Source organism: Protopterus annectens, chromosome 16.part0, assembly GCF_019279795.1.
Source record: "Protopterus annectens isolate FY-2018-M chromosome 16.part0, PAN1.0, whole genome shotgun sequence".
Lineage (NCBI taxonomy): Eukaryota > Metazoa > Chordata > Ceratodontiformes > Protopteridae > Protopterus > Protopterus annectens.
The window spans coordinates 80,088,410-80,115,063 of NC_056750.1; positions in this window are offsets into that span (position 1 = coordinate 80,088,410).

Genomic DNA, 26,654 nt, shown 5'->3' on the forward strand with positions numbered 1-26,654 from the left:
ACCACACTCACACTCACACACACACACACACACACACACACACACACACTCACACACACACACACACACACACACTCACACACACACACACACACACACACACACACACACACACACACACACACACACACACACACACACACACATACACACACAGTGACAGTGAACTAGTACAGACAATTTCCCTTTAAAGGTGATAATCAAACCCTGCACCTTGTGTTTATGAGTTAAATACCTTAACCATTATACCAGCCTCTAATCCATGCAGCTAAAAGATATAATTCTTTCTCTTCTGTGTCCTATACTATATATGTATATATATATGGGTCGATGTCATTTCATCGAAAATCAATTTCGCCAAAAATTTCTGACATAGGGTCCAAATTACTGAAAATCCTTTTTGCTGAAAATAGTACTGACAGTGTATGTGCCCTTTTCCCTCACTGTAGTGCGATCTCAGAGTGAGAATATTAATGTAGGGGAGGTGGGGTGCACAGCCCCCACCTACCCAAGTTATAAACCAGTTACTTACCCTTTTCATAGGGACTGGACAATATAAAACAACACTAGACAATATTAAACTGTGCTCTCTCTCTCTCTCTCTATATATATATATATATATATATATATATATATATATATATATATATATATGAAGGTTAATTATATTGAAAAACTGCAAATATGTCATAGTAATTGCAATATATAGCGATCATACGATTGTGAATTGAAATGCCTCCAAAACAACTGCTCTCAGTATAAGGTGGATGCAAGAGCCAGCTCCTCTGTACTGCTCCTGATTCCTCCTCCCCAACTACTTTATATCCAAGATTACCTTTACTTAAAAAAAGGAACTATTTCCCTTTCTCCATTTTTGAGTGTTTTAAATATTAAAGTTTCATTTTCTGAAGCACTGTACTCAAACTTTCTCTGGCCAAAATCCCATACACCTTTCATCATTTTTGCTAGGCATTTACCACAGGGTTTCTACTAGTCTAAGGCAGTTTGTCTTTTCTGGCAGTATATAATATGTTTTGGTCATGGCTGAGTTTAGCATTTTAAATTCCTCAGCAAAATGTGTAAATTCAAAGCAATCATGCTGAGCTGTGCGTACAGCAGTGGATGTGTCCTAAGTGAGTTCATTTAACTTCTTTCTTGGCAGAGCACTTGCTGTTATTAATCCTTGTCTGTATTAACATGCTTTCACTGTCACTCCAAATTAATCAGACATTTAAATTATAATGAAACAGCGTAATTCCTTTGTGCTGCAATTTTTTTCACAAATTGTTCTGCTCCTTTTCTGATCCTGCCTCACAGCACTTTTTCCAGAGTTTTGCATAATTCCTCAGGAGTGATATGTATAACATTTATAAACATTAAGTAGTCAGATCTTTAAGAATCCTGGACACAGATTTTGTGCCACTATAGAAAATATTTTATGGAATTTATGATTTATTGTTTGCTGCCAGATTTAAATTGTTGTTTTTACGTCATGCAGTGCTTGGGTAAATTTGATTCACTGTAGCTTTTTATCACAGGCACAAAATTGGCATCTAGAAAATTATACATGGTGAGTGATAAATGAATTTCTCAATACCTCACTTGCTTTTATTCTAGGGTATTGTCACATGTCTAAATCAGCAGAAATGTTCTGGAAGATTTTTCTAACAGACTGCAGTGTCTTAGCAATGATCACTTCTAAAAGATGCCGAACAATCTAGGTCATGCAATGCAGATTTTCATACAGAGTTGTGGCACTTTAATCACTCTTATTAATACACAGAGTGTTCCGCACATTGCTGGGTTGCATAATCCATGTTTTTTAGTGCCTTCACACTGTAAACAAAATATCAGTCATCTCTTTGACTCAACTTGTTTGCTGCTTCTTGATATAATGTGAGACAGAAACATATTTTGTTTCTGTAAAACCATTGTTACTATCCTGCAACTCTTTAGAATTTTATAAATGAAAACTGTGCAGATTAAGATGCAAAACAACAAGGTGACAAAAATCCAGGATAAACAAAGCAGTTTTTCTAAGTTACATGATTTTTTACTTTTCGAGAACTGAATAATGAACGCATGAACTAAGCCAGTGATGAGGCCAGACTTTCATTAGAGGCCCAGACCTGGTTCATGGAAATATGAAAATAAAACAGTAACCATTTGTTATTTGTTATGTAGAGTTATATATTCAGATGCAGGGTAAATGTTAAGCATGTCTGCATTTGAGTGCAAATGTATTATTTGACCTTTGTTGACTGAATTAGTCTGATTGGGTAGAAACCCTTTTTCAGCAGAACCTGGGAAGAAAAGCTCCATGCTGATTACAAATATGAGGTATAAAAAATACAATGGTTCACAAAAATAAAAAGAATTATAAAAAGAAAGTATCCTCTACATTATTTAGGAATTAATAGTAAAATAGCAATTAATAACAAAAGAGGAAAGCACTTAGCAATGTAAATTATGTTTTGAGTTTGTCACTGCAGTTGGGTGCACTTTATCGGTAGAGTACAGTTTTTTTTTTTTTTTTGTTAATTGTGATTCTGAAAACAATTTTCTGATTTGTACAGGAGGGGCTCAGAGATTTCTGTTTCTAATGAGGATGGCTCAGTATTAAAGTCTAAACCTAAGAACTAGGCTGATAGAAAACAAATGTTTACACAGTCCACGTGGTCACTCCTTTACATCCTAAGATCCCTTCAGCCTTCCTTCTGTCCCTAACCTTCAAATGGCTCAGAATAAGTTACGGCCCACAGAACACTCCACTTCTGCCTTTTCTAGCTCACATAGTATGGGACTCAATTCCAGAACATGTAAATTCAGTATTGACCTAGTCGAAGTTACCTCTAGAGCTAAGACAATGCCTATCAGAAGAATCACAATGCAAATAGTTCCCCAGGTGGAATATCACCTAAGAACCAAATGCCTAATCCCTGCCACTTTTCAGATCTATTTTTTCTATGTTATAAACAATAGATTTTTCAGTATCACACATTTATATCCAAACTTTGTGTCCTAAAATTTTCACCTACCCTTGCCACTCACTTTTCCTCCTTTTGTAATATACCTCAAACTACACCCAAACTATAGCTTTCAATTTTCGTCACTCACACTTACCTAAACCCTCTCACTGTCTGTTACTGGATGTGACTTAAAAATAGAGAGTATGTAAAATATGTTTTGTTCTAACTGCAATGTTATTATGAACAATTACTATACATGTAAAGAAAACTGTTGAATTGTCGCTTTCTTTGTAAAGAACAACAGTTCTTTTCTGTAACTGTGAGATGAACAATAATAATTGCCACTCCTTGTTAGTACAGTGGTAAGTATCCCTGCCTGTCATGCTGGAGACCGAGGTTCAATTCCCTGATGGGGAGGCAACTTGTTTGTGGATGGTGTAGCTATGCAGTTGTTTGTGTTGTTGCCTTACATCAAGAAGTTATCTGGTTCAATTCTCAGCTGGGATGCCTTCTATGTGGAGTCTGCATGTCTTTCCTGCATTTGTGTGGGTTTCTTCCAGGTGCTGCAGCTTCCACCCACATTACAAAGATACGTGTCCGGAGTGTTTCTCCCTGGGGCTCTGATAAAAATGGGATAGTGTCTAGAGCTAGGGATATCATTGCCCCTCTGTACACAGCCCTCATTAGTCCAGTCATTGAATATAATGCCCCCTTTGCCATGCATCTGTCGAGACAAATGCAACAGAGTGTGAGTGATGATGTGAGTTACTTCATGTTCTGTATATGTACATGTTTTACAGAGTGTGCATGATGATGTGAGAGACTGCATGGTCTGTATGTGTACAAGTTTTACAGAGTGTGCATGATTATGTTAGGGACTGCATGGTCTTTATGTGTACATGTTTTACAGAGTGAGTGTGATGATGTGAGGGACTGCATGGTCTGTATGTGTACATGTGATGGACTGCATATTCTGTATTTGTACATGTTTTACAGAGTGTGCATGATGATTTGAGGGACTGCATGGTCTGTATGTGTACATGTTTTACAGATTATGCGTGATGATTTGAGGGACTGCATGGTCTGTATGTGAACATGCATGGGACTGCATGGTCTGTTTGTGTACATGTTTTACTGAGTGTGTGTGATGATTTGAGGGACTGCATGTCCTGTATGTGTAAATGTGAGGGACTGCATGGTCGGTATGTGTACATGTTTTACAGAGTGTGCATGATGATGTGAGGGACTGTATAGTCTTCCTGTGTACATGTGAGGGACTGCATGGTCTGTATGGTACATGTTTTACAGAGTGTGCATGATGATGTGTGGGACCACATGGTCTGTATGTGTACATGTTTTACAGAGTGTGCATGATGATGTGAGAGACTGAATGGTCTGTATGTGTACATGTTTTACAGAGTGTGTGTGATGATGTGAGGGACTGCATGGTCTGTAATTGTACATGTTTTATGGAGTGTGCATTATGGAAGGGACTGTATGGTCTGTATGTGTACATGTTTTACAGATTATGCGTGATGATTTGAGGGACTGCATGGTCTGTATGTGTACATGCAAGGGACTGCATGGTCTGTTTGTGTACATGTTTTACTGAGTGTGCGTGATGATTTGAGGGACTGCATGGTCTGTATGTGTACATGTGAGGGACTGCATGGTCGGTATGTGTACATGTTTTACAGAGTGTGCATGATGATGTGAGGGACTGCATGATCTGTATGTGTACATGTGAGGGACTGCATGGTCTGTATGTGTACATGTTTTACAGAGTGTGCATGATGATGTGAGGGACCACATGGTGTGTATGTGTACATGTTTTACAGAGTGTGCATTATGATGTGAGGGACCGCATGGTTTGTATGTGTACATGTTTTATGGAGTGTGCATGATGATGTGAGGGACCACATGCTCTGTATGCGTACATGTTTTACAGAGTGTGAGTGATGATGTGAGTTACTTCATGTTCTGTATATGTACATGTTTTACAGAGTGTGCATGATGATGTGAGGGACTGCATGGTCTGTATGTGTACATGTTTTACAGAGTGTGCATGATTATGTTAGGGACTGCATGGTCTTTATGTGTATATGTTTTACAGAGTGAGTGTGATGATGTGAGGGACTGCATGGTCTGTATGTGTACATGTGATGGACTGCATATTCTGTATTTGTACATGTTTTACAGAGTGTGCATGATGATGTGAGGGACTGCATGGTCTGTATGTGTACATGTTTTACAGATTATGCATGATGATTTGAGGGACTGCATGGTCTGTATGTGTACATGCAAGGGACTGCATGGTCTGTTGGTGTACATGTTTTACTGAGTGTGCATGATGATTTGAGGGACTGCATGTTCTGTATGTGTACATGTGAGGGACTGCATGGTCGGTATGTGTACATGTTTTACAGAGTGTGCATGATGATGTGAGGGACTGTATGGTCTGCATGTGTACATGTGAGGGACTGCATGGTCTTTATGGTACATGTTTTACAGAGTGTGCATGATGATGTGTGGGACCACATGGTCTGTATGTGTACATGTTTTACAGAGTGTGCGTGATGATGTGAGGGACTGCATGGTCTGTATTTGTACATGTTTTACAGAGTGTGCGTTATGATGTGAGGACCGCATGGTCTGTATGTGTACATGTTTTATGGAGTGTGCATGATGATGTGAGGGACCACATGCTCTGTATGTGTACATGTTTTACAGAGTGTGAGTGATGATGTGAGGGACTTCATGGTCTGTATGTGTACATGTTTTACAGAGTGTGCATGATTATGTTAGGGACTGCATGGTCTTTATGTGTACATGTTTTACAGAGTGAGTGTGATGATGTGAGGGACTGCATGGTCTGTATGTGTACATGTTTTACAGATTATGCGTGATGATTTGAGGGACTGCATGGTCTGTATGTGAACATGCATGGGACTGCATGGTCTGTTTGTGTACATGTTTTACTGAGTGTGTGTGATGATTTGAGGGACTGCATGTCCTGTATGTGTAAATGTGAGGGACTGCATGGTCGGTATGTGTACATGTTTTACAGAGTGTGCATGATGATGTGAGGGACTGTATAGTCTTCCTGTGTACATGTGAGGGACTGCATGGTCTGTATGGTACATGTTTTACAGAGTGTGCATGATGATGTGTGGGACCACATGGTCTGTATGTGTACATGTTTTACAGAGTGTGCATGATGATGTGAGAGACTGAATGGTCTGTATGTGTACATGTTTTACAGAGTGTGTGTGATGATGTGAGGGACTGCATGGTCTGTAATTGTACATGTTTTACGGAGTGTGCATTATGGAAGGGACTGTATGGTCTGTATGTGTACATGTTTTACAGATTATGCGTGATGATTTGAGGGACTGCATGGTCTGTATGTGTACATGCAAGGGACTGCATGGTCTGTTTGTGTACATGTTTTACTGAGTGTGCGTGATGATTTGAGGGACTGCATGGTCTGTATGTGTACATGTGAGGGACTGCATGGTCGGTATGTGTACATGTTTTACAGAGTGTGCATGATGATGTGAGGGACTGCATGATCTGTATGTGTACATGTGAGGGACTGCATGGTCTGTATGTGTACATGTTTTACAGAGTGTGCATGATGATGTGAGGGACCACATGGTGTGTATGTGTACATGTTTTACAGAGTGTGCATTATGATGTGAGGGACCGCATGGTTTGTATGTGTACATGTTTTATGGAGTGTGCATGATGATGTGAGGGACCACATGCTCTGTATGCGTACATGTTTTACAGAGTGTGAGTGATGATGTGAGTTACTTCATGTTCTGTATATGTACATGTTTTACAGAGTGTGCATGATGATGTGAGGGACTGCATGGTCTGTATGTGTACATGTTTTACAGAGTGTGCATGATTATGTTAGGGACTGCATGGTCTTTATGTGTACATGTTTTACAGAGTGAGTGTGATGATGTGAGGGACTGCATGGTCTGTATGTGTACATGTGATGGACTGCATATTCTGTATTTGTACATGTTTTACAGAGTGTGCATGATGATGTGAGGGACTGCATGGTCTGTATGTGTACATGTTTTACAGATTATGCGTGATGATTTGAGGGACTGCATGGTCTGTATGTGTACATGCAAGGGACTGCATGGTCTGTTGGTGTACATGTTTTACTGAGTGTGCATGATGATTTGAGGGACTGCATGTTCTGTATGTGTACATGTGAGGGACTGCATGGTCGGTATGTGTACATGTTTTACAGAGTGTGCATGATGATGTGAGGGACTGTATGGTCTGCATGTGTACATGTGAGGGACTGCATGGTCTTTATGGTACATGTTTTACAGAGTGTGCATGATGATGTGTGGGACCACATGGTCTGTATGTGTACATGTTTTACAGAGTGTGCGTGATGATGTGAGGGACTGCATGGTCTGTATTTGTACATGTTTTACAGAGTGTGCGTTATGATGTGAGGACCGCATGGTCTGTATGTGTACATGTTTTATGGAGTGTGCATGATGATGTGAGGGACCACATGCTCTGTATGTGTACATGTTTTACAGAGTGTGAGTGATGATGTGAGGGACTTCATGGTCTGTATGTGTACATGTTTTACAGAGTGTGCATGATTATGTTAGGGACTGCATGGTCTTTATGTGTACATGTTTTACAGAGTGAGTGTGATGATGTGAGGGACTGCATGGTCTGTATGTGTACATGTGATGGACTGCATATTCTGTATTTGTACATGTTTTACAGAGTGTGCATGATGATGTGAGGGACTGCATGGTCTGTATGTGTACATGTTTTACAGATTATGCGTGATGATTTGAGGACTGCATGGTCTGTATGTGTACATGCAAGGGACTGCATGGTCTGTTTGTGTACATGTTTTACTGAGTGTGCGTGATGATTTGAGGTACTGCATGTTCTGTATGTGTACATGTGAGGGACTGCATGGTCGGTATGTGTACATGTTTTACAGAGTGTGCATGATGATGTGAGTGACTGTATGGTCTGCATGTGTATATGTGAGGGACTGCATGGTCTTTATGGTACATGTTTTACAGAGTGTGCATGATGATGTGTGGGACCACATGGTCTGTATGTGTACATGTTTTACAGAGTGTGCGTGATGATGTGAGGGACTGCATGGTCTGTATTTGTACATGTTTTACAGAGTGTGCGTTATGATGTGAGGACCGCATGGTCTGTTTGTGTACATGTTTTATGGAGTGTGCATGATGATGTGAGGGACCACATGCTCTGTATGTGTACATGTTTTACAGAGTGTGAGTGATGATGTGAGGGACTTCATGGTCTGTATGTGTACATGTTTTACAGAGTGTGCATGATGATGTGAAGACCGCATGGTCTGTATGTGTACATGTTTTATGGAGTGTGCATGATGATGTGAGGGAACACATGCTCTGTATGTGTACATGTTTTACAGAGTGTGAGTGATGATGTGAGGGACTTCATGGTCTGTATGTGTACATGTTTTACAGAGTGTGCATGATGATGTGAGGGACTGCATGGTCTGTATGTGTACATGTTTTACAGAGTGTACATGATGATGTGAGGGACTGCATGGTCTGTATGTGTACATGTTTTACAGAGTGTGCATGATGATGTGAGGGACTGCATGGTCTGTATGTGTACATGTTTTACAGAGTGTGCATGATTATGTTAGGGACTGCATGGTCTTTATGTGTACATGTTTTACAGAGTGAGTGTGATGATGTGAGGGACTGCATGGTCTGTATGTGTACATGTGATGGACTGCATATTCTGTATTTGTACATGTTTTACAGAGTGTGCATGATGATGTGAGGGACTGCATGGTCTGTATGTGTACATGTTTTACAGATTATGCGTGATGATTTGAGGGACTGCATGGTCTGTATGTGTACATGCAAGGGACTGCATGGTCTGTTGGTGTACATGTTTTACTGAGTGTGCATGATGATTTGAGGGACTGCATGTTCTGTATGTGTACATGTGAGGGACTGCATGGTCGGTATGTGTACATGTTTTACAGAGTGTGCATGATGATGTGAGGGACTGTATGGTCTGCATGTGTACATGTGAGGGACTGCATGGTCTTTATGGTACATGTTTTACAGAGTGTGCATGATGATGTGTGGGACCACATGGTCTGTATGTGTACATGTTTTACAGAGTGTGCGTGATGATGTGAGGGACTGCATGGTCTGTATTTGTACATGTTTTACAGAGTGTGCGTTATGATGTGAGGACCGCATGGTCTGTATGTGTACATGTTTTATGGAGTGTGCATGATGATGTGAGGGACCACATGCTCTGTATGTGTACATGTTTTACAGAGTGTGAGTGATGATGTGAGGGACTTCATGGTCTGTATGTGTACATGTTTTACAGAGTGTGCATGATTATGTTAGGGACTGCATGGTCTTTATGTGTACATGTTTTACAGAGTGAGTGTGATGATGTGAGGGACTGCATGGTCTGTATGTGTACATGTGATGGACTGCATATTCTGTATTTGTACATGTTTTACAGAGTGTGCATGATGATGTGAGGGACTGCATGGTCTGTATGTGTACATGTTTTACAGATTATGCGTGATGATTTGAGGGACTGCATGGTCTGTATGTGTACATGCAAGGGACTGCATGGTCTGTTTGTGTACATGTTTTACTGAGTGTGCGTGATGATTTGAGGTACTGCATGTTCTGTATGTGTACATGTGAGGGACTGCATGGTCGGTATGTGTACATGTTTTACAGAGTGTGCATGATGATGTGAGTGACTGTATGGTCTGCATGTGTATATGTGAGGGACTGCATGGTCTTTATGGTACATGTTTTACAGAGTGTGCATGATGATGTGTGGGACCACATGGTCTGTATGTGTACATGTTTTACAGAGTGTGCGTGATGATGTGAGGGACTGCATGGTCTGTATTTGTACATGTTTTACAGAGTGTGCGTTATGATGTGAGGACCGCATGGTCTGTATGTGTACATGTTTTATGGAGTGTGCATGATGATGTGAGGGACCACATGCTCTGTATGTGTACATGTTTTACAGAGTGTGAGTGATGATGTGAGGGACTTCATGGTCTGTATGTGTACATGTTTTACAGAGTGTGCATGATGATGTGAAGACCGCATGGTCTGTATGTGTACATGTTTTATGGAGTGTGCATGATGATGTGAGGGAACACATGCTCTGTATGTGTACATGTTTTACAGAGTGTGAGTGATGATGTGAGGGACTTCATGGTCTGTATGTGTACATGTTTTACAGAGTGTGCATGATGATGTGAGGGACTGCATGGTCTGTATGTGTACATGTTTTACAGAGTGTACATGATGATGTGAGGGACTGCATGGTCTGTATGTGTACATGTTTTACGGAGTGTGTGTGATGATATGAGGGACTGCATGGTCTGTATATGTCCATGTTTTACGGAGTGTGCATGATGGAAGGGACTGTATGGTCTGTATGTGTACATGTTTTACAGATTATGCGTGATGATTTGAGGGACTGCATGGTCTGTATGTGTACATGCAAGGGACTGCATGGTCTGTTTGTGTACATGTTTTACTGAGTGTGCGTGATGATTTGAGGGACTGCATGGTCTGTATGTGTACATGTGAGGGACTGCATGGTTGGTATGTGTACATGTTTTACAGAGTATGCATGATGATGTGAGGGACTGCATGGTCTGTATGTGTACATGTTTTACAGAGTGTGCATGATGATGTGAGGGACCACATGGTGTGTATGTGTACATGTTTTACAGAGTGTGCATTATGATGTGAGGGACCGCATGGTTTGTATGTGTACATGTTTTATGGAGTGTGCATGATGATGTGAGGGACCACATGCTCTGTATGTGTACATGTTTTACAGAGTGTGAGTGATGATGTGAGTTACTTCATGTTCTGTATATGTACATGTTTTACAGAGTGTGCATGATGATGTGAGGGACTGCATGGTCTGTATGTGTACATGTTTTACAGAGAGTGCATGATTATGTTAGGGACTGCATGGTCTTTATGTGTACATGTTTTACAGAGTGAGTGTGATGATGTGAGGGACTGCATGGTCTGTATGTGTACATGTGATGGACTGCATATTCTGTATTTGTACATGTTTTACAGAGTGTGCATGATGATGTGAGGGACTGCATGGTCTGTATGTGTACATGTTTTACAGATTATGCGTGATGATTTGAGGGACTGCATGGTCTGTATGTGTACATGCAAGGGACTGCATGGTCTGTTTGTGTACATGTTTTACTGAGTGTGCGTGATGATTTGAGGGACTGCATGTTCTGTATGTGTACATGTGAGGGACTGCATGGTCGGTATGTGTACATGTTTTACAGAGTGTGCATGATGATGTGAGGGACTGTATGGTCTGCATGTGTACATGTGAGGGACTGCATGGTCTTTATGGTACATGTTTTACAGAGTGTGCATGATGATGTGTGGGACCACATGGTCTGTATGTGTACATGTTTTACAGAGTGTGCGTGATGATGTGAGGGACTGCATGGTCTGCATTTGTACATGTTTTACAGAGTGTACGTTATGATGTGAGGACCGCATGGTCTGTATGTGTACATGTTTTATGGAGTGTGCATGATGATGTGAGGGACCACATGCTCTGTATGTGTACATGTTTTACAGAGTGTGAGTGATGATGTGAGGGACTTCATGGTCTGTATGTGTACATGTTTTACAGAGTGTGCATGATTATGTTAGGGACTGCATGGTCTTTATGTGTACATGTTTTACAGAGTGAGTGTGATGATGTGAGGGACTGCATGGTCTGTATGTGTACATGTGATGGACTGCATATTCTGTATTTGTACATGTTTTACAGAGTGTGCATGATGATGTGAGGGACTGCATGGTCTGTATGTGTACATGTTTTACAGATTATGCGTGATGATTTGAGGGACTGCATGGTCTGTATGTGTACATGCAAGGGACTGCATGGTCTGTTTGTGTACATGTTTTACTGAGTGTGCGTGATGATTTGAGGGACTGCATGTTCTGTATGTGTACATGTGAGGGACTGCATGGTCGGTATGTGTACATGTTTTACAGAGTGTGCATGATGATGTGAGGGAATGTATGGTCTGCATGTGTATATGTGAGGGACTGCATGGTCTTTATGGTACATGTTTTACAGAGTGTGCATGATGATGTATGGGACCACATGGTCTGTATGTGTACATGTTTTACAGAGTGTGCGTGATGATGTGAGGGACTGCATGGTCTGTATTTGTACATGTTTTACAGAGTGTGCGTTATGATGTGAGGACCGCATGGTCTGTATGTGTACATGTTTTATGGAGTGTGCATGATGATGTGAGGGACCACATGCTCTGTATGTGTACATGTTTTACAGAGTGTGAGTGATGATGTGAGGGACTTCATGGTCTGTATGTGTACATGTTTTACAGAGTGTGCATGATGATGTGAAGACCGCATGGTCTGTATGTGTACATGTTTTATGGAGTGTGCATGATGATGTGAGGGAACACATGCTCTGTATGTGTACATGTTTTACAGAGTGTGAGTGATGATGTGAGGGACTTCATGGTCTGTATGTGTACATGTTTTACAGAGTGTGCATGATGATGTGAGGGACTGCATGGTCTGTATGTGTACATGTTTTACAGAGTGTGCATGATTATGTTAGGGACTGCATGGTCTTTATGTGTACATGTTTTACAGAGTGAGCATGATGATGTGAGGGACTGCATGGTCTGTATGTGTACATATTTTCCAGAGTGTGCATGATGATGTGAGGGACCGCATCATCTGTATGTGTACATGTTTTACAGAGTGAGCATGATGATGTGTGGGACCACATGGTCTGTATGTGTACATGTTTTACAGAGTGTGTATGATGTGTGGGACTGCATGGACAGTATGTGTACATGTTTTACAGAGTGAGCATGATGAAGGGCAGGGGCTGCATGGTCTGTATGTGTACATGTGAGGGATTGCATGGTCTGTATGTGTACATGTTTTACAGTGTGCGTGATGTTGATAGGGACTGCATGGTCTGTATGCGTACATGTTTTACAGAGTGTGCATGATGACGTGAGGGACTGCATGGTCTGTATGTGTACATGTGATGGACTGCATAGTCTGTATTTGTACATATTTTACAGAGTGTGCGTGATGATGTTAGGGACTGCATATTCTGTATGTGTACTTTTTTACAGAGTGTCCGTAATGATGTGAGGAATTGCATGGTCTGTATGAGTACATGTTTTACAGAGTGTGCATGATGATGTGAGGGACTGCATGGCCTGTATGGTACATGTTTTATAGAGTGTGCATGATGTATGGGCCTGCATGTTCTGTATGTGTACATATTTTACGGAGTGTACATGATGATATGAGGGACTGCATGTTCTGTATGTGTACATATTTTACGGAGTGTACATGATGATATGAGGGACTGCATGGTCTGTATGTGTACATGTTTTACAGAGTGTGCGTGATGATTTGAGGGACTGCATGGACTGTATGTGTACATGTTTTACAAAGTGTGTGTGATGATGTGAGGGACTGCATGGTCTGTATGTGTACATGTTTTACAGAGTGTGCATGAGGATGTGAGGGACTGCATGGTCTGTAAGTGTACATGTTTTACACAGTGTGCGTGATGATGTGAGGGACTGCAAGGTCTGTATGTGTACATGTTTTCCAGAGTGTGCATGATGATGTGAGGGACCGCATCATTTGTATGTGTACAAGTTTTACAGAGTGAGGATGATGATTTGTGGGACCACATGGTCTGTATGTGTACATGTTTTACAGAGTGTGTATGATGTGTGGGACTGCATGGACAGTATGTGTACATCTTTTACAGAGTGAGCGTGATGAAGGGCGGAGGCTGCATGGTCTGTATGTGTACTTGTGAGGGATTGCATGGTCTGTATGTGTACATGTTTTACAGAGTGTGTGTGATGTTGTGAGGGACTGCATGGTCTGTATGCGTACATGTTTTACAGAGTTTGCATGATTATGTGAGGGACTGCATGGTCTGTATGGTACATGTTTTATGGAGTGTGCATGATTTAAGGGACTGCATGGTCTGTATGTGTACATGTTTTACAGAGTGTGCATGATGATGTGAGGGACTGAATGGTCTGTATGTGTACATATTTTTCAGAGTGTGCATGATGATGTGAGGGACTACATGGTCTGTATGTGTACATCTGAGGGACTGCATGGTCTGTATGTGTACATGTTTTACAGAGTGTCAGTGATGATGTGAGGGATTGCATGGTCTGTATGTGTACATGTTTTACAGAGTGTGTGTGATGATGTGAGGGACTGCATGGTCAATATGTGTACATGTTTTACAGAGTGTGCGTGTCAATGTGATGGACTGCATGGTCTGTATGTGTACATGTATTACAGAGTGTGCGTGATGATGTGAGAGATTGCATGGTCTATATGTGTACATTTTTTACAGAGTGTTCGTGAAGATATGAGGGGCTGCATGGTCTGTATGTGTACATGTGAGGGATTTCATGGTCTGTATGTGTACATGTTTTACGGAGTGTGCATGATGATGTGAGGGACTGCATGGTCTGTATGTGTACATGTTTTACTGAGTGTGCATGACAATGTAAGGGCCTGCATGGTCTGTATGTGTACATGTTTTACATAGTGTGCGTGATGATGAGGGACTGCATGCCCTGTATGTGTACATGTGAGGGACTGCATGGTCTGTATGGTACATGTTTTCCGGAGTGTGCATGATGTGAGGGACTGCATGATCTGCATGTGTACATGTTTTACAGAGTGTGCGTGATGATGTGAGGGACTGCATGGTTTGTATATTACATGTTTTACGGAGTGTGCATGAGGATGTGAGGAACTGCATGGTCTGTATGTGTACATGTTTTACAGAGTGTGCATGATGATGTGAGGGACTGCATGGTCTATATGTGTACATGTTTTACAGAGTGTACATGATGATGTGAGGGACTGCATGGTCTGTATGGTACATATTTTACAGAGTGTGCGTGATGATGTGAGGGACTGCATGGTCTGTATGTGTACATATTTTTCAGAGTGTGCATGATGATGTGAGGGACTACATGGTCTGTATGTGTACATCTGAGGGACTGCATGGTCTGTATGTGTACATGTTTTACAGAGTGTCAGTGATGATGTGAGGGATTGCATGGTCTGTATGTGTACATGTTTTACAGAGTGTGCATGATGATGTGAGGGACTGCATGGTCTGTATGCTACATGTTTTACGGAGTGTGCATGATGTGAGGGAATGCATGGTCTGTATGTGTACATGTTTTACAGAGTGTGTGTGATGATGTGAGAGACTGCATGGTATGTATGTGTGCATGTTTTACAGAGTATGCATGATGATGCGAGGGACTGCATGGTCTGTATGTGTACATGTGAGGGACTGCATGGTCTCTATGTGTACATGTTTTACTGAGTGTTCGTGATGATGTGAGGGACTGCATGGTCTGTATGTGTACATGTTTTACAGAATGTGTGTGATGATAGGAGGGACTGCATGGTCTGTATGTGTACATGTGAGTGACTGCATGGTCTGTATGTGTACATGTTTTACACAGTGTGCCTGATGATGTGAGGGATTGCATGGTTTGTTCGTGTACATGTTTTACAGAGTGTGCGTGATGATGTGAGGGACTGCATGGTCTGTATGTGTACATGTGAGGAATTGCATGGTCTGTAGTTGTACATGTTTTACAGAGTTTGCATGATGATGTGAGGGACTGCAACGTCTGTATGTGTACATGTTTTATGGAATGTGCATGATGTGAGGGACTGCATGGTCTGTATGTGTACATGTTTTACAGAGTTTGCATGATGATATGAGGAACTGCATGGTCTGTATGTGTACATGTTCTACGGAGTGTGCATGATGATCTGAGGGACTGCATGGTCTGTATGGTACATGTTTTACGGAGTGTGCATGATGTGAGGGACTGCATGTTCTGTATGTGTACATGTTTTACGGAGTGTGTGTGAAGATGTCAGAGACTGCATTGTCTGTATGTGTACATGTTTTACAGAGTGTGGGTGATGGTGTAAGAGACTGCATGGTGTATATGTGTACATGTTTTACAGAGTGTGCGTGATGATGTGAGGGACTGCATGGTCTGTATGTGTACATGTTTTACAGAGTGTGCGTGATGATGTGAGAGACTGCATGGTCTGTATGTGAACGTGTTTTACAGAGTGTGCGTGATGATGTTAGGGACTGCATTGTCTGTATATGTGCGTGTTTTACAGAGTGTGTGTGATGATGTGAGGGACTGCAAGGTCTGTATGTGTACATGTTTTTCAGAGTGTGCATGATGATGTGAGGGACTGCATTGTCTGTATGTGTACATGTTTTACAGAGTGTGCGTGATGATGTGAGGGACTGCATGGTCTGTATGTGTACATGTGAAGGACTGCATGGTCTGTATGTTTACATGTTTTACAGAGTGTGCGTGATGATGAGAGACCGCATGGTCTGTATGCTACATGTTTTACAGAGTGTGCATTATGATCTGAGGGACTGCAACGTCCAGATATATGAAATCCTAGACATTTTTCATTACAATCTGGGACAACTAAGGCCCTCTGTTGGTCACAGGACATGTGCTGGGAACTCATTGCATAGCTGCTCCACATCTGCCTCAAGTGTTAATGGCCAATGCAGGTGTGACAGTCCTTTGTCTGTAGAGTTGTGTAGGGGGTGACAAGGACATCTAGGAGGGTATGGGGCTTGTGCCACTGTCATGTCTCATCTAAATGTCTTGTGCGACTGTCATGTCTCATCTAAATGTCTTCTGCGACTGTCATGTCTCATCCAAACAGCTTGTGCCACTGTCCTTTGTCATCCAAATGGCTTGTCCTACTGCCATGTCTCATCTAAGTGGCTTGTGCCACTGTCATATCTCATCTAACCTCATTGCATTTATTTTTGCAATACACCTAGCTTTAGGCAAGGGCTTGTTCCTGCCTTACACACTCCAAAGAGGGGCAGTGCCCATGGACAAATGCATGCACTGGATGGCTGGACTTCTCCAGTGCATGGGTGCCGTGGATCTGTCCATAAGAACAATCCACATATCTCCAAGATCTGCTGACATTCTGCCCACTCTCAGGGCACACATATCTACTAATTCAGTAGCCAGTTACATGCACACACGCACACACACACACACGCACACACGCACACACACACACACACACACACACACACACACACACACACACACACATGCACACACTCACACACACTCACACTCACTCACACACACACACACACACACACACACACACACACACACACACACACACACACACACACACACACACACACACACACACACACACACACACACACACACACACACACACACACACACACACACACACACACACTCACACACACACACACTCACACACACACACACACACACACACACACACACACACACACACACTCACACACACACACTCACACACTCTCACACACACACACACACACACACACACACACACACACACACACACACACACACACACACACACACACATACACACACACAGTGACAGTGAACTAGTACAGACAATTTCCCCTTTAAAGGTGATAATCAAACCCTGCACCTTGTGTTTATGAGTTAAATACCTTAACCATTATACCAGCCTCTAATCCATGCAGCTAAAAGATATAATTCTTTCTCTTCTGTGTCCTATACTATATATGTATATATATATGGGTCGATGTCATTTCATCGAAAATCAATTTCGCCAAAAATTTCTGACATAGGGTCCAAATTACTGAAAATCCTTTTTGCTGAAAATAGTACTGACAGTGTATGTGCCCTTTTCCCTCACTGTAGTGCGATCTCAGAGTGAGAATATTAATGTAGGGGAGGTGGGGTGCACAGCCCCCACCTACCCAAGTTATAAACCAGTTACTTACCCTTTTCATAGGGACTGGACAATATAAAACAACACTAGACAATATTAAACTGTGCTCTCTCTCTCTCTCTCTGTATATATATATATATATATATATATATATATATATGAAGGTTAATTATATTGAAAAACTGCAAATATGTCATAGTAATTGCAATATATAGCGATCATACAATTGTGAATTGAAATGCCTCCAAAACAACTGCTCTCAGTATAAGGTGGATGCAAGAGCCAGCTCCTCTGTACTGCTCCTGATTCCTCCTCCCCAACTACTTTATATCCAAGATTACCTTTACTTAAAAAAAGGAACTATTTCCCTTTCTCCATTTTTGAGTGTTTTAAATATTAAAGTTTCATTTTCTGAAGCACTGTACTCAAACTTTCTCTGGCCAAAATCCCATACACCTTTCATCATTTTTGGTAGGCATTTACCACAGGGTTTCTACTAGTCTAAGGCAGTTTGTCTTTTCTGGCAGTATATAATATGTTTTGGTCATGGCTGAGTTTAGCATTTTAAATTCCTCAGCAAAATGTGTAAATTCAAAGCAATCATGCTGAGCTGTGCGTACAGCAGTGGATGTGTCCTAAGTGAGTTCATTTAACTTCTTTCTTGGCAGAGCACTTGCTGTTATTAATCCTTGTCTGTATTAACATGCTTTCACTGTCACTCCAAATTAATCAGACATTTAAATTATAATGAAACAGCGTAGTTCCTTTGTGCTGCATTTTTTTTCACAAATTGTTCTGCTCCTTTTCTGATCCTGCCTCACAGCACTTTGAAGCTCACTGCAGTGCAGGGGCGAAAACGTTTTGTATCTAATAAAGAGCGTTCAAACTACTCTCTACATTTTTGGCTCTTTTGGCGTGGAGGTTTTATCCTGGTTCACAGCACTTTTTCCAGAGTTTTGCATAATTCCTCAGGAGTGATATGTATAACATTTATAAACATTAAGTAGTCAGATCTTTAAGAATCCTGGACACAGATTTTGTGCCACTATAGAAAATATTTTATGGAATTTATGATTTATTGTTTGCTGCCAGATTTAAATTGTTGTTTTTACGTCATGCAGTGCTTGGGTAAATTTGATTCACTGTAGCTTTTTATCACAGGCACAAAATTGGCATCTAGAAAATTATACATGGTGAGTGATAAATGAATTTCTCAATACCTCACTTGCTTTTATTCTAGGGTATTGTCACATGTCTAAATCAGCAGAAATGTTCTGGAAGATTTTTCTAACAGACTGCAGTGTCTTAGCAATGATCACTTCTAAAAGATGCCGAACAATCTAGGTCATGCAATGCAGATTTTCATACAGAGTTGTGGCACTTTAATCACTCTTATTAATACACAGAGTGTTCCGCACATTGCTGGGTTGCATAATCCATGTTTTTTAGTGCCTTCACACTGTAAACAAAATATCAGTCATCTCTTTGACTCAACTTGTTTGCTGCTTCTTGATATAATGTGAGACAGAAACATATTTTGTTTCTGTAAAACCATTGTTACTATCCTGCAACTCTTTAGAATTTTATAAATGAAAACTGTGCAGATTAAGATGCAAAACAACAAGGTGACAAAAATCCAGGATAAACAAAGCAGTTTTTCTAAGTTACATGATTTTTTACTTTTCGAGAACTGAATAATGAACACATGAACTAAGCCAGTGATGAGGCCAGACTTTCATTAGAGGCCCAGACCTGGTTCATGGAAATATGAAAATAAAACAGTAACCATTTGTTATTTGTTATGTAGAGTTATATATTCAGATGCAGGGTAAATGTTAAGCATGTCTGCATTTGAGTGCAAATGTATTATTTGACCTTTGTTGACTGAATTAGTCTGATTGGGTAAAAACCCTTTTTCAGCAGAACCTGGGAAGAAAAGCTCCATGCTGATTACAAATATGAGGTATAAAAAATACAATGGTTCACAAAAATAAAAAGAATTATAAAAAGAAAGTATCCTCTACATTATTTAGGAATTAATAGTAAAATAGCAATTAATAACAAAAGAGGAAAGCACTTAGCAATGTAAATTATGTTTTGAGTTTGTCACTGCAGTTGGGTGCACTTTATCGGTAGAGTACAGTTTTTTTTTTTTTTTTTTGTTAATTGTGATTCTGAAAACAATTTTCTGATTTGTACAGGAGGGGCTCAGAGATTTCTGTTTCTAATGAGGATGGCTCAGTATTAAAGTCTAAACCTAAGAACTAGGCTGATAGAAAACAAATGTTTACACAGTCCACGTGGTCACTCCTTTACATCCTAAGATCCCTTCAGCCTTCCTTCTGTCCCTAACCTTCAAATGGCTCAGAATAAGTTACGGCCCACAGAACACTCCACTTCTGCCTTTTCTAGCTCACATAGTATGGGACTCAATTCCAGAACATGTAAATTCAGTATTGACCTAGTCGAAGTTACCTCTAGAGCTAAGACAATGCCTATCAGAAGAATCACAATGCAAATAGTTCCCCAGGTGGAATATCACCTAAGAACCAAATGCCTAATCCCTGCCACTTTTCAGATCTATTTTTTCTATGTTATAAACAATAGATTTTTCAGTATCACACATTTATATCCAAACTTTGTGTCCTAAAATTTTCACCTACCCTTGCCACTCACTTTTTCCCTCCTTTTGTAATATACCTCAAACTACACCCAAACTATAGCTTTCAATTTTCGTCACTCACACTTACCTAAACCCTCTCACTGTCTGTTACTGGATGTGACTTAAAAATAGAGAGTATGTAAAAATATGTTTTGTTCTAACTGCAATGTTATTATGAACAATTACTATACATGTAAAGAAAACTGTTGAATTGTCGCTTTCTTTGTAAAGAACAACAGTTCTTTTCTGTAACTGTGAGATGAACAATAATAATTGCCACTCCTTGTTAGTACAGTGGTAAGTATCCCTGCCTGTCATGCTGGAGACCGAGGTTCAATTCCCTGATGGGGAGGCAACTTGTTTGTGGATGGTGTAGCTATGCAGTTGTTTGTGTTGTTGCCTTACATCAAGAAGTTATCTGGTTCAATTCTCAGCTGGGATGCCTTCTATGTGGAGTCTGCATGTCTTTCCTGCATTTGTGTGGGTTTCTTCCAGGTGCTGCAGCTTCCACCCACATTACAAAGATACGTGTCCGGAGTGTTTCTCCCTGGGGCTCTGATAAAAATGGGATAGTGTCTAGAGCTAGGGATATCATTGCCCCTCTGTACACAGCCCTCATTAGTCCAGTCATTGAATATAATGCCCCCTTTGCCATGCATCTGTCGAGACAAATGCAACAGCTGCAATGCCCACAGAGATACATTGCTCAAAGGATACAAGGTCTAAACAACATGTCTTACATTGACCTACTCAAAGCCCTTTCACTATACTTGCTATCATACAAACTGCTAAGAAGTGGCCTGTGTCTGGAATACAAGGCATCCTCAGACCCAGTACTGATGGACTTACTGCATATCAGCAAATCAAATGGCATCAGAAATACTCAGTCTGGGGATCTACACCTCTTGTGCAACATCAACAGAATGGTGTGAAGGGATGGGTATATTTCACCCAGGATACTGCTGCTCTGGAATAGACTCCCCACCCACATAAAACAAAGTTGACCACACTGTCCATTTTCAAGGGCAACCAATATCTATGGATGAGAAGCAGAATTTACCCCAGGACTGTCTCCTGTACTACTAATGGACAGAGACACATAATAAATGCTTTATCCCATACATGGGCCACCTCAAATTATCCATGGTATGATCCCAGTAATTCTCATTAGGGGTAATATATAATTATTGACTATGGTATAGGTAAGGCCAGTTTCTAACCAAATGGGACAGGTTAATTCAAGCACAAAAAGGGGAAATGGCTGGGCATAAAATGTCCTGCAAGGGCAGCAAGCCTGGTACTTACCTATGAACCTATAAGGGCAGCTAGCCTGGTACTTACCTATGAACCTATAAGGGCAGCTAGCCTGGTACTTACCTATGAACCTATAAGGGCAGCTAGCCTGGTACTTACCTATGAACCTATAAGGGCAGCTAGCCTGGTACTTACCTATGAACCTATAAGGGCAGCTAGCCTGGTACTTACCTATGAACCTATAAGGGCAGCTAGCCTGGTACTTACCTATGAACCTATAAGGGCAGCTAGCCTAGTACTTACCTATGAACCTATAAATGTGAAAAAAATCCATGTGTGCCAATGTTCTGTCCTGCTTAACAACAAACAACAAATAAATGTAGAACAAGCCCATCGACAGATGCCTATCTTCCTTCTTATTCCTTATTCTTCGAACACTTATGCCAAGCCTTGTTAAAGCTCCAGTCAGCCATTTAAACATGCAAAATAACTGATGATTATACCATCTGCTTAGTAAAGAAGACATTGCCACCATTTACTTTGAGTCCCTCCCTCATTCAGCTGCCAGTCACAGTCCCTGTTCTCCCTCATATGGTTTTATCCCGCTCACTCTCTTTTGTAAAAACAAAAAACAAAAGAAAAAGAAAAGAAAATAGATTCCAGATCTAATCATGTCTCTCTATTCCTCCTTACCTTTAAATTAGCTGCCATCATTATAAACTCCTTTGAACCCTTCCCACTAGACTAATTCCCTTTATTAGCTAGCTTACAAAACTTGAAAATGTGATGTAGTAATCTCTGCAAGGCCCTGCTTGTAATATATGTAAGTGTAACAAAAACATATGCTAGCTGGACGTCACTCACCTCACTATGTACCCCAGCAGCAGTGTGAGTGATTAAGCTTAGCTATATTTGTAACGTGAAGATCGTTTTCTTCATTAGGAGTCCCAAAAATACTGATACAGTATATCCTGTCTCTATTTTTATATCACATTTTTACATATGATTGCATTGAGTCTCACATCTTAACTGAATCACAAGTTTATTTCCCCTGCATATTTCTTGCCCTTCCATGACATTCCTAGTTAAGTTTTATCACTAGCATTTATTTTTGCCCTTTACTTCTAGAACAAAAATTAGATAGGAAGAGCCCAACAAAATGCAATCCTAATGCAGATCTCAATAATGATTTTCTAGTTGTGTCTCTCTGTGTAAAGGCTTATTTTCTCAAACATCATCCTCTGAACTTTGTTTTCCAACTGCCTACCCAGTTAATTACTTTCTGTTCCACAGTGACCATGTTTGAGTTCATTAATTATCCATGTTGTGTTGTATTAAAAGTTGAACCATTGGCAAATCAGCCCACAACCTCAGGTCTCCCATACCCCTCAATTTCTTTATTCAAGGTCAGAAATACTGGAGAGGGGTACATGATGGGCCAAAACATGGACAATGTTTGAATACTACTCTAATTCACTAAGAACATTAATAGAAGAACAGGTTTTGCATCAACATGCATTTTCCAAACAAAAAGATGCATGAAACAATCTCTATCCATCCCTCCAAAACCTTTTTTACCAATATTTGCACATGGGGTTGGGATGTCACTTTAACAGTGACAATTAGCTAGAGACAAGGTTCACACTGCTGGATGACTAGCCCTGTCATGGTTGTTCTTCCATACCACACATTTGCACCATATTTACACCTAGGGCCAATTTACTATGTCCAATCCACCTACTGCATGTCTTTGGAATGTGGAAGGAAATGGCAGCTTCCGGATGAAACCCATGTGGACACAGGGAGCACATGCAAACTTCACACAGAAGCCACACCAGCCAAGAACTGAACCAGAGAACCTCTAGCTGTGAGGTGACAATACTATATGCTGTACCACTCTGCAAAATAATAATGACTGGCATTATTGACTGACCAAAAGTTTCAGTGCTTTACCAGAAAATCAAAAGTTTTGTGGGGGACAGGGCAAAAATATGAGGTAAAATCAGGGACATTATGCAAAATTTTGGACAGCGGAGAGGTAAGAGGTTACCTTCTTACAACCCTAACTTAGGTAAAGCTGATAGGACCTTTCTCTTCAGATACAGACCGCATGCTCTCTTCCAAGTCTCCTTCCTTTATGATTCCCTCTCTTCTCCCATTACTTAACCTTTTTGTTAGCTTTCCCTGAGCAGAGGACAGACACCATGACCTTTAATAGCCTGCTTCCTTAATTACTCAGTCAAGCAAACAATCAATTAATTAAGTTTATCCATGTGCTTTTATAAAGGCACATTATAAAGGAATAAACAAAAACAAAAAACTACATTTTAAAGCATGCATATACAAAGAAACGTAATCAAGCACAAAATTAGTTAAAATTATATTACATTGAATAGTATATTAAAATATGTACAACAGGTGGTCTCTGTGGAACAGACATGTTTAAGCACCTCCTAAAGATGTCCAAAGTGGTGCAGTCCTGATGTTACTAGATACTGATCTCTGGAATTCACTACCTAGTTCTGATGTTACTAGACAGCGAAGCCTGAGGTCAGGAGTTTGATACATGAAGCTGCCTCCGCAGAATAAGTAGCAGTCATCCGGCAGGTGACCAAAGGTTTCAAGATGGCTTATAAGGAAAAAACAAATGCAACCAGTCCAACTGCACTGAAAGGCCTCCAATAAAGACCAGTGCAGTAATACATACTAGAGGTGACCAGTGCGTGAAATGCAGTAAACATGTCCTCTGCTGTTGTGAATGGTGTCAGTCAGTTGTGTTTTTTTTTTCTCATATGGCGACAGCAAGATCTGGCAACATCTAACATTTAGTCTTTAAAGGTCAGCTGGAAGAAATGAAGGTTTTGGTGTATGAGTACTGTAGCATGATTTTTAATCTTTTGTCAAAGATATAACTAGACACAACAACAGAAGTTTTAAAGCATAGTTTTAATTTTATTAACATAAGGATGGCCATAAAAATATTCACAATGCAGTATTATTATGCATGAAGGTGGCTATCACTGATGCACTGGTTCAAGTTAGAGAGACCTACATTTTCAGTCATCCCTGCATTGGTTAGCTACAGTCTTTGAAGCAGTATGTCAAAACGAGATAAGAAAGGTTTTGGCACAACTCCTCTCAATTGAAACTCGGTTTAATTGAAATAATAATGAAGATAAGACACTGAGAGACTTACTAAGGATACTAGTTTGGGAATTATGAAGACAGACGAATAGTGGCAATGATCGTAATGGACAGACGTGTATGTCACCCAAATGGAAAAATCACTTAGATATACAATTTTCATTGAGAAGCAAAATGTAGCAATTGTCCATTTAGGAAGACTGATAAGCTTGTAGAATAACTTGTGACTAATTAATGTGTTTTACATGAAAGTACATTTTTATATTCCTAAACATAGGCTGCTTGTCTGGGTGCTATGCAGAATATAAAAGCTGCATCTGATTTCTCCACTCCTACTAGGATCAATCACAGCAACAGAAAGGGTCTCAAAAAAGAGAACCCCTTATTATTTATGATGAGCACAGTTTAATAGACACTTACATATTGTATCATGTATAAAAGAGTCTGCAGATATAGCCTGGAATTCATTGTGAAAGACTACACTTCAGAAAAAGCTGTGCACAGTGCTGGGATTTGTATAGACAGATGGCATTTCAGAGCAAGCTGTGCACAGTGCTGGGATTTGTAGTGACAGATGACACTTGAGAGCAAGCCATTCATATCAAAGTGGCTCTATGAGGTGACATTAGGAAGCATTAAATATCCAGATCAAGACATGAAGCACTTCAAGGCAGCCATCTGCTCTTCTGGTTACATAAAGGAGCAGAGCCACAGCTATGCATGCAGACAGAGCCATGTGGATGAATGCTCTTCTGGTTACGTAAGGGAGCAGAGCCACAGCAATATATGTAGACAGAGCCATGTGGATAAATGCTCTTCTGGTTACGTAAAGGAGCAGAGCCACAGCTATCCATGCAAACATAGCCATGCGGATGAATGCTCTTCTGGTTATGTAAAAGAGCAGAGACACAGCTATGCATGCTTACAGAGCCATGTGGATGAATGCTCTTCTGGTTATGTAAAAGAGCAGAGGACAGCTATGTATGTAGACAGAGCCATGTGGATAAATGCTCTTCTGGTTACATAAAGGAGCAGAGCCACAGCTATGCATGCTTACAGAGCCATGCGGATGAACGCTCTTCTGGTTATGTAAAAGAGCAGAGCCACAGCTATGTATGTAGACAGAGCCATGCAAATGAATGCTCTTTCGGTTATGTAAAGGAGCAGAGCCACAGCTATGCATGCAGACAGAGCCATGCAGATGAAATGTGCAGATAACCACAGCTGTGCAATGAAATGCATACCCAAAAGAGCAAGGCACAATCCATACAGTTGTCACATGCCACAATGGACAATCTTGTAGGCTTAATTTGTTACTTTTGCATACATTTATTTTTTCTTTGATTTTTTTGTAAGCCCTTGGTTATGGGCAGTTATCAAAGATTTATGCCATATTCATTGCTGCAAATGAAGTATCACACTTGAGGGATGACAGGAGAAGCATGATTTTTATTCAAGGTAAGCAGACAACGTCAATGTTTAAATAACAACAGCTACTGGCTCCAAATGAAGTAACTCTAACACGTGTGAGAGTACAGGAGACGCATCAATTTTATTCAAGGTACGCAGACCAGGACAATGTTTATATAATGAGAGATTCCCCAGACTAGGACACATTTAAATAATGAAAGGTGCCTATGCTTCATGACAATGTTTAAATAAAGG